At 45.2% G+C, this 6,820-nt stretch overlaps 1 long non-coding RNA gene across 1 annotated transcript; it reads left to right on the top strand.

Moving 5' to 3' along the window:
- The first annotated feature begins 1,661 nt into the window (after nt 1-1,661).
- On the top strand, nt 1,662-3,602 carry LOC106752092. The gene is made up of 3 exons (XR_001375118.1): nt 1,662-1,815; nt 2,579-2,700; nt 3,534-3,602. It is a non-coding gene; the product is annotated as an uncharacterized LOC106752092 (long non-coding RNA).
- The last annotated feature ends 3,218 nt before the right edge of the window (nt 3,603-6,820 follow it).

Genomic DNA, 6,820 nt, shown 5'->3' with positions numbered 1-6,820 from the left:
AAAGTAGCCCTTAAAGTGATCCTTATCAAGAATGTCCATTAACCCTTCTATAGTCTTCAGATCTATTTGACTCAAAGATTATAGGACTGTTAAGAATAATGTAATAGCAATTCTGATCGAGAAATATTCCAAGGTTGTTCCAAGGTTTTTCCAGAGATTGTACAAGCTCTACCATACGTACCAGGTGTAGAAGTTTGAAACCGGAATTTTTTTGTAAAAATTACACGTCTGTTGTTTGAAAATGATAAAAAATATTTTATTCAAAATAATGTCCATTGCTATTTATACATTTTTCCCACCTCTCCGGCAGTTTATGAATGCCACGCCAAAAAAACATTTCTTCTATCGAAGCGAACCAGCTATCGAGCTATTTTCGTACATTTTCATACGAATTGAAGCGTTGTTCAGCGAGAGCGTGTCTCATTGATGCGAATAGATGATAATCGGACAGAACCAAGTCTGGAGAATAAGCCGCATGCATTAGTATTTCCCAACTGAATTCCCTAACCCATTTTGCTGTGTGTGATGGGGCATTATCATGGAGCAAAATGACTTTGTGTTGCCTTTTTCTATATTCCGGTCGTTTTTCACGCTCGATTTAAATCGATCATTTGCTGTTGGTAGCGATCAGTGTTAACGGTTTCACCAGGTTTTAGCAGCTCATAATAGATTACACCCTTCTGATCCCACCAAACACAGAGCATTGTCTTCTTTCCAAAGCGATTGCAGTGGATGTCGATGGTTCGCCTGGATTCACCCATGATTTCTGACGCTTAGGATTCTCAAAATATATCCATTTTTCATCACCTGTCATGATACGATGGACTTTCTTTTGTATCTGTCGAGCAGCATTTCACAAGTGGTTTTTCGATTTTCTTGCTGTCTTTCATTCAGTTCATGCGGAACCCATTTTCCTACTTTCTGAATCATGGCTTTCAAACGAATTGAAACAGCTTTCTGCCTCACATTCAATTCATCCGCGAGTTCTTATTAAGTTTGAGTATCATCTTCATCCAATAAGGCTTGCAATTCGTTGTCTGCGAACTTTTTCGGTAGTTTCCTACGCTCTTCGTTTCTCACGTCAAAATCACCACTTTTGAATTTTTTCAACCACTCGAAACACTGTGTTTTACCAAGAGCATGTTTACCGTAAGCTTCGACGAGCATTCGATGCGATTCTGCAGCAGTTTTCTTCAAATAATAACAAAAAACCAATGCTGTCCGCAAATCGTAGTTCGTAGGCACACATCTCGATATGTTTAAGGTTATAGAAAAATATACCGGTGTATAGAACTTGGGTTGTTGTGCGTTGAAAATTTTCGTCAGCTATTAGAGGGAGATGATGGCGCTGCAGAAGCGGTCTTACGGTCCCTAAACTGATGGCTAGCACCATCTATAGGGAAATTCCGGTTTCATACTTCTACACCTGGTATATAGAGAGAGATTAGTATATGTTGAAAAATATAAAAATTAAATTTTGTTTATCTACAAAATTCAATTTTTCATAACGTTAGTCCCAGAACTTTTTGAATGCACTGTGCATATGATGGATGAGACACTTAGCGACTTTCTCCTACTTACTCCCCTACTTAGCGACTATATCTCGTGTACATAAAATAAAATTAAACAATAAATATTTTGTTTTTTACAAAGGTCCTGAAAACATCAATGTCCTATTTCACGATGCTGCGTTCTCTTCACTGACGGTTTCAACATAGTATCGTAGTACACACGTGTCTGAACTGCTTGCAAAACTCGGGCATATTTTATAAAATATGGCCTGTCATGGTGACATTAGCGGCTAGTCTATTCGAGGTATATTTATTAATAGGATTATAAAAAATATATAAAAGACGACGACGAATTGTACTTTTTTTTAAAATGTGTAAAAATTATAATGGCTATACTGAAAAAGAAACTCCTCGTTGATCAATTAATTATCCAGGACAAATTTCATTGCATGCCGGCGAAATTAAATCTATGCTTTTATTGCAAAATATTACTTATTTCGTTAGTATCACAATTTATTATTATTTTTGAAACTCGTAGAGTTTCATTGTTTACACTGACGAGAATAAAAAAGAATATTTTCAAATAACATACTACGAGGACAAATCAAAATGTATTTATGTTAGTAATGAAGACGCAAGTCTTTTCCACAAATTTTTTTTAATTTTTCAACGTACATCTCTTTTAGGAAGATATACTTTTCCCAACGCCCCTGCCACTTTTTTAACTACACTGAAAAATATGATTTATCGAATTTTGCCAAATAGGTCTCTGTTTTGACTTCCTCATTTGACTTGAATCACTTTTCACCGAGACATTTTTTTAAATTTGAAAACAGAAAGAAGTCGCAGAGGACCAAATCCGATAAGTACGGTAGATGCGGCAATAATTTGTAGCGCAATCGACTAATTTGTCTGTAGCGACTGCGGAGAAGTAAGCCGATGAATTGCCAAGGTGGAATAACACATATTTTCGCCAAATGGGGATGTTTTCCTTCAATTCAACATTGGAAAGACCCAATAAATCAGCATAGTACTACCCCGTGATAATTTTTCCCTTTTTCAAATAGTCGATGAAGATCACACACCCCAAGACCGTGGCAATTACCTTTCCGGCCAATGGGACCGTCTACCTACTTCGGAGAACGTTTGCTCAGTGAAGTCCACTATTTTGACTGTTCCTTGATCTCCGGTATGTAGTGATGGAACTATGTTTCATCAACAGTTACGACTCCATGCAAAAGCTCCTCCGGATTGCGCTTAAACAGCTACACACACTGCTTCGAAATTGATAGCCCCAACCTGCTTGTTGTCTACCGTGAGTAATAGCAGCACCCATCACGCTTACAGCTTTTCATTCCAAAATTTTCATGCAAAATATTGAATGCCTTTCGGTACGTCACGCCTACGGCCTCTGCTATTTCGCGCACTTTCATTAGGCGATTAGCGAGAATCATATCGTGGGCTTTTTCAATGTTTTTCTCAGTAACCACGCCTGCCAAGCAGCCTGGGTGCGCCTCATTAAAAACAGATGAACAACCACGTTCGAATTCGTTGAACTAATATCTAACGGTTGTCATAGATGGTGAAGGCTTCCCATAGATGGTATCCAACATCGTTTTTATTTCTTCAAATTGCTTCGTTTTTCTATCCAAAAATAAAAAGCATATCACGGAAAATTATTGCTTTTTTTCCATTTATCGAGTAAATATGCTAGGCGGGTTCTAACTCTGGAGCTCCAAGGGGAGTGCGATAAAGAGGGGGTACTGCAGCGCACGGGGATTGACATCAGGAAGGGGGACGGGGAATTTACCGGCGCGGGGGCTGACGTCACGCGCGAAAGGACTAATATTATGTACTGTATTACCGACAATATGTCTGAATTATTGTATTACCATCGTATTACCGTATGTATTATCGTCGTACCCCCTCCATTAGTATTAGTCCTGACACGCGTAACGTGCCACGACATGCGACCTCAGCCCTTAGGCTATATGCTACAAAACATCTATTCTATCTTTCCAGCTTTGGCAACGACTAATAAGAAAGCGGGCGAGAGAAAAATCCAGCAGCGCATGCAGGCGTACTTCGCAGGATGGGCAGTTCGGCCGTCACCTGTACGCGCCTCCTAACCCTCCAACCGCGCGTGGGGTGTGCGGTAAACCGCTAGCCCTCACGCGGCCTGCGCACGTGCCACGCCCACGGGGACCACGGGGAGGCCTGCCCATTTGTGTCCCGATCCTGGGACACACGTTCTGATCCTATTGACTCTATTCATGTTTTGGACAGGTAATAGGATGAGATGTTCTAAATGAAATGAGATATGACTGGATGCAAGGATATAAGATCTTGCTCGTCAGCCATTGGATAACGGGTGGGACCCTGCCTAGTATGAAAGCTAAATCCTACCTAGGAACCCAGCTAAGAACGCCTAAACAACCGGGGCGTTTGGTGATCTCGCGAAGCTTACGAGGCCACACCCCAATAACCGAGATCTCCGACATCCTTCGGCCTAGTTGTTCCAGAAATCTAAGAGCCTCCTTTTAACCAAAGGGTCTCTTTGCAGAAGTCGGCAAAGACCGAGAAAGCCTCTGGAGACGACACCAAGAAGGATGCTGTCGCCGACCATTCCCAGACCCCGATTGAAACGAATTCCAGCAGAGCCTCTCTCTGCGGTTCGAAGAGCTGGCAATGAAGGAGGTGATACGCGGCAGTGTCCTCGCCGTCCCCGCAAGCACTCATCCCACCGTCTGCGAGTCGCAGATCCGCGAGGCGCTTCTGGAAATCGTCATGTCCGGTGATTATTTGCGTGACATAGTGGTCGAGTTTGAACCAGGATGCACCAATCCTAGCCCCGACATCGCCGAAGAAAACACGTGTGATGTGACCCTTGACAGAAGAAGACCATCTGTTCTGCCACATCTCCGTTGCCGCGACCCTCACGAGGCCTAACGCCTTCTTTTTGTTCCCTGTGTAGGGAACAATCCTACCTCCTAGCTTGGCATCCCTCTCTTTTCTAACGTCGAATCGCGCCCGGTATTCAGCGAAAAGGATGTCGACAGGAACCGCACCCACAGCCACACAGAGCGACTCAGTCGATGTCATGCGATACGCGGCGGTCATCGAAATGAGCACTCGGCGCTGCAGGTACCTGAGGACTCTCAAGTCCTCCCTGGCACATAGGTCGGTCCATTCGGCGGCAGCGTATGACACCGTCGGTGCGAACACGCCCCAATATATGGCCAAGAGCGCCCCGAAACGCAGGCCCCACTGACATTCCGCCTGCTTGCCTAGTTTGCTAAAAAGGGACCTGATCTTGTCGCTGAGATATTTGCAATGGGTGGATACACCCATTCCTCTATCTATGTGGATGCCAAAGTACCTGACTGATTTCTTAAATTGATTCTTATTATTGCCTAATCGGATGTTCGGTGGCCTACCCGCGAGGTCAGCCTTTTTGGCCCTAACCGCTTTTCACTTCTTATCGGGACGCGCTCCTTCCCGTCTGCCTATTGGGACCCTTTTGACATAGGTCGCTCTTGAGGACAATTGCTTCAATCTTGCGTGACAAAAGCTCTAGTTTAGCAAAGCTACACCATTTCCCTATTTCGTCGACTACTTTCTGTGGTCTTACTTCTATTTCTTTGCGAGAATCACCGCTGACTAATACGAGAGGATCATCTGCGTGCGCTAAAAATTTATCTCCTACTCTAGCTTCCAACACCCTAAGAAGTCCGTCAAATATGACATTCCAACAAGTTGGACCTAACGCCGAACCCTGCGGGCGCCGAAACCTCCGGTGACATTCTTCGAGACTGTTATATCTCCAAAGGAGAGAGAGAAAATGTTAAGAGGGCAGTTCCTATCCTTAAATCCTGACAATACGAGGGGCCACCAAACGTTGTCAAACGCGCCCGAGATATCAAAGAGCAGCGCAATAATGTACTTCTGCTCAGAAGCAGAGACCATCCGTCGCAGCACCACGACAGCGTCCTCCGCCGACCTTCCGGATATGAAATTGAACTGCCGATCGGAGATCTTCCCCGGCGAGAGTGACGTCTGGTTGAGTCGCTTCAGAAGAAACTTCTCGAAGAGTTTCCATATTACGGAGAGGAGATAAATCTGCCTATAGGGTTTGGGGTCCTCCACGTCCTTGACCTCGCCCTTCAGGAAGACTCTGAGCGAGCTGTCTTTTCAGATCGAGGGAAAGACGCTCCACTGAAGGCACCCACTGAAAAGCCTAATGAACTGACTAGGAATTGCCCTGTAGGCGGCCTTCAGTATCGAAACCTCGATAAAATCCAGCACTGGCGCCTTGTTTCTCAGAGATCTGACAACTGTTGTGATTATTGCATCCGTGAAGAGAAGGTCATCGCCAGTGTCAGGCACATGGTGTGCGCTGTCTCTGACTTCGCGCTGCTGCAGCGTATCTTCGTTCTCCTAGTCATCCGGCACGTGCACGTCGAGCAGAGAAGCAGCGGTCTCCTCTAGGATGACGGTCAAGGAGTTTCCGACACGGAGAGTGCTCAGCACTTTGTCAAACCGGAGCTTATCGGCCTGATGCTTATAAACAAATCCCCAGGGCTCCGAGTTGCCTTGCTCCGTGACAAATCTCCGCCAGCTCTCGAATTTCGTCTTCCTCACCTCCCTGGTGTACTCCCGCAAAGAAGAGCGGTAGACACGCAGTTTGACGGAGCGGGTCGACTCAACACTTTCCTGCTGGTATGCCCATGTGTCCCTATAGACGATTTTCTTTTTGATAGTCAAATTTTTCGTGCACGACGTGTTAGACTTTTTAAATTGCCTTTTTTTCGGCATTGTTTTCTCATAGGAGTCCGTAAGGGAGCCCGCAATAGCATCCGCGAACTTCACCACTTCCTCCACAGACGTCAAACAGAGGACCTCAAGTCTCGATCCGGACAGATCGATGAGGCTCTCAGCGAATTTCTCCCAGTCGGCCCTATTGGTGTCGAACCGAACTTTCGTAGTTCGCTGCTCCCCGCCTCTGACTTTTGGCACCCTCAGCATGATGTCCAGGCAGTTGTGGTCACTGGTTGTTCAGTGGCAACATACCTTCCACTCAGCGACGAACTGGCTCATGGATGGGGACGACAGGGTCACATCAATGTGCGACGATCCCCATGCCGTTCAGTAGGTGGGCGGCTGTCCGAAAACATTAAGGACTTTTTATCCGCGGGCACAAATAAAGTCCTGGAGCATCGCTCCCCTATTGTCCAATTTACGGTCACCCCAGAGAGGGGATCGCGCATTGGCATCCATTCCCACTAACACCCTCTACCCCTTCAGTGAAT

The sequence above is a fragment of the Dinoponera quadriceps genome, unplaced genomic scaffold (assembly GCF_001313825.1).
Source record: "Dinoponera quadriceps isolate SergipeBrazil2010 unplaced genomic scaffold, ASM131382v1 scaffold474, whole genome shotgun sequence".
Taxonomy (NCBI): Eukaryota; Metazoa; Arthropoda; class Insecta; order Hymenoptera; family Formicidae; genus Dinoponera; species Dinoponera quadriceps.
Note: the sequence above shows the minus strand (reverse complement) of the source record. Positions and strands in the feature narration are given on the sequence as shown.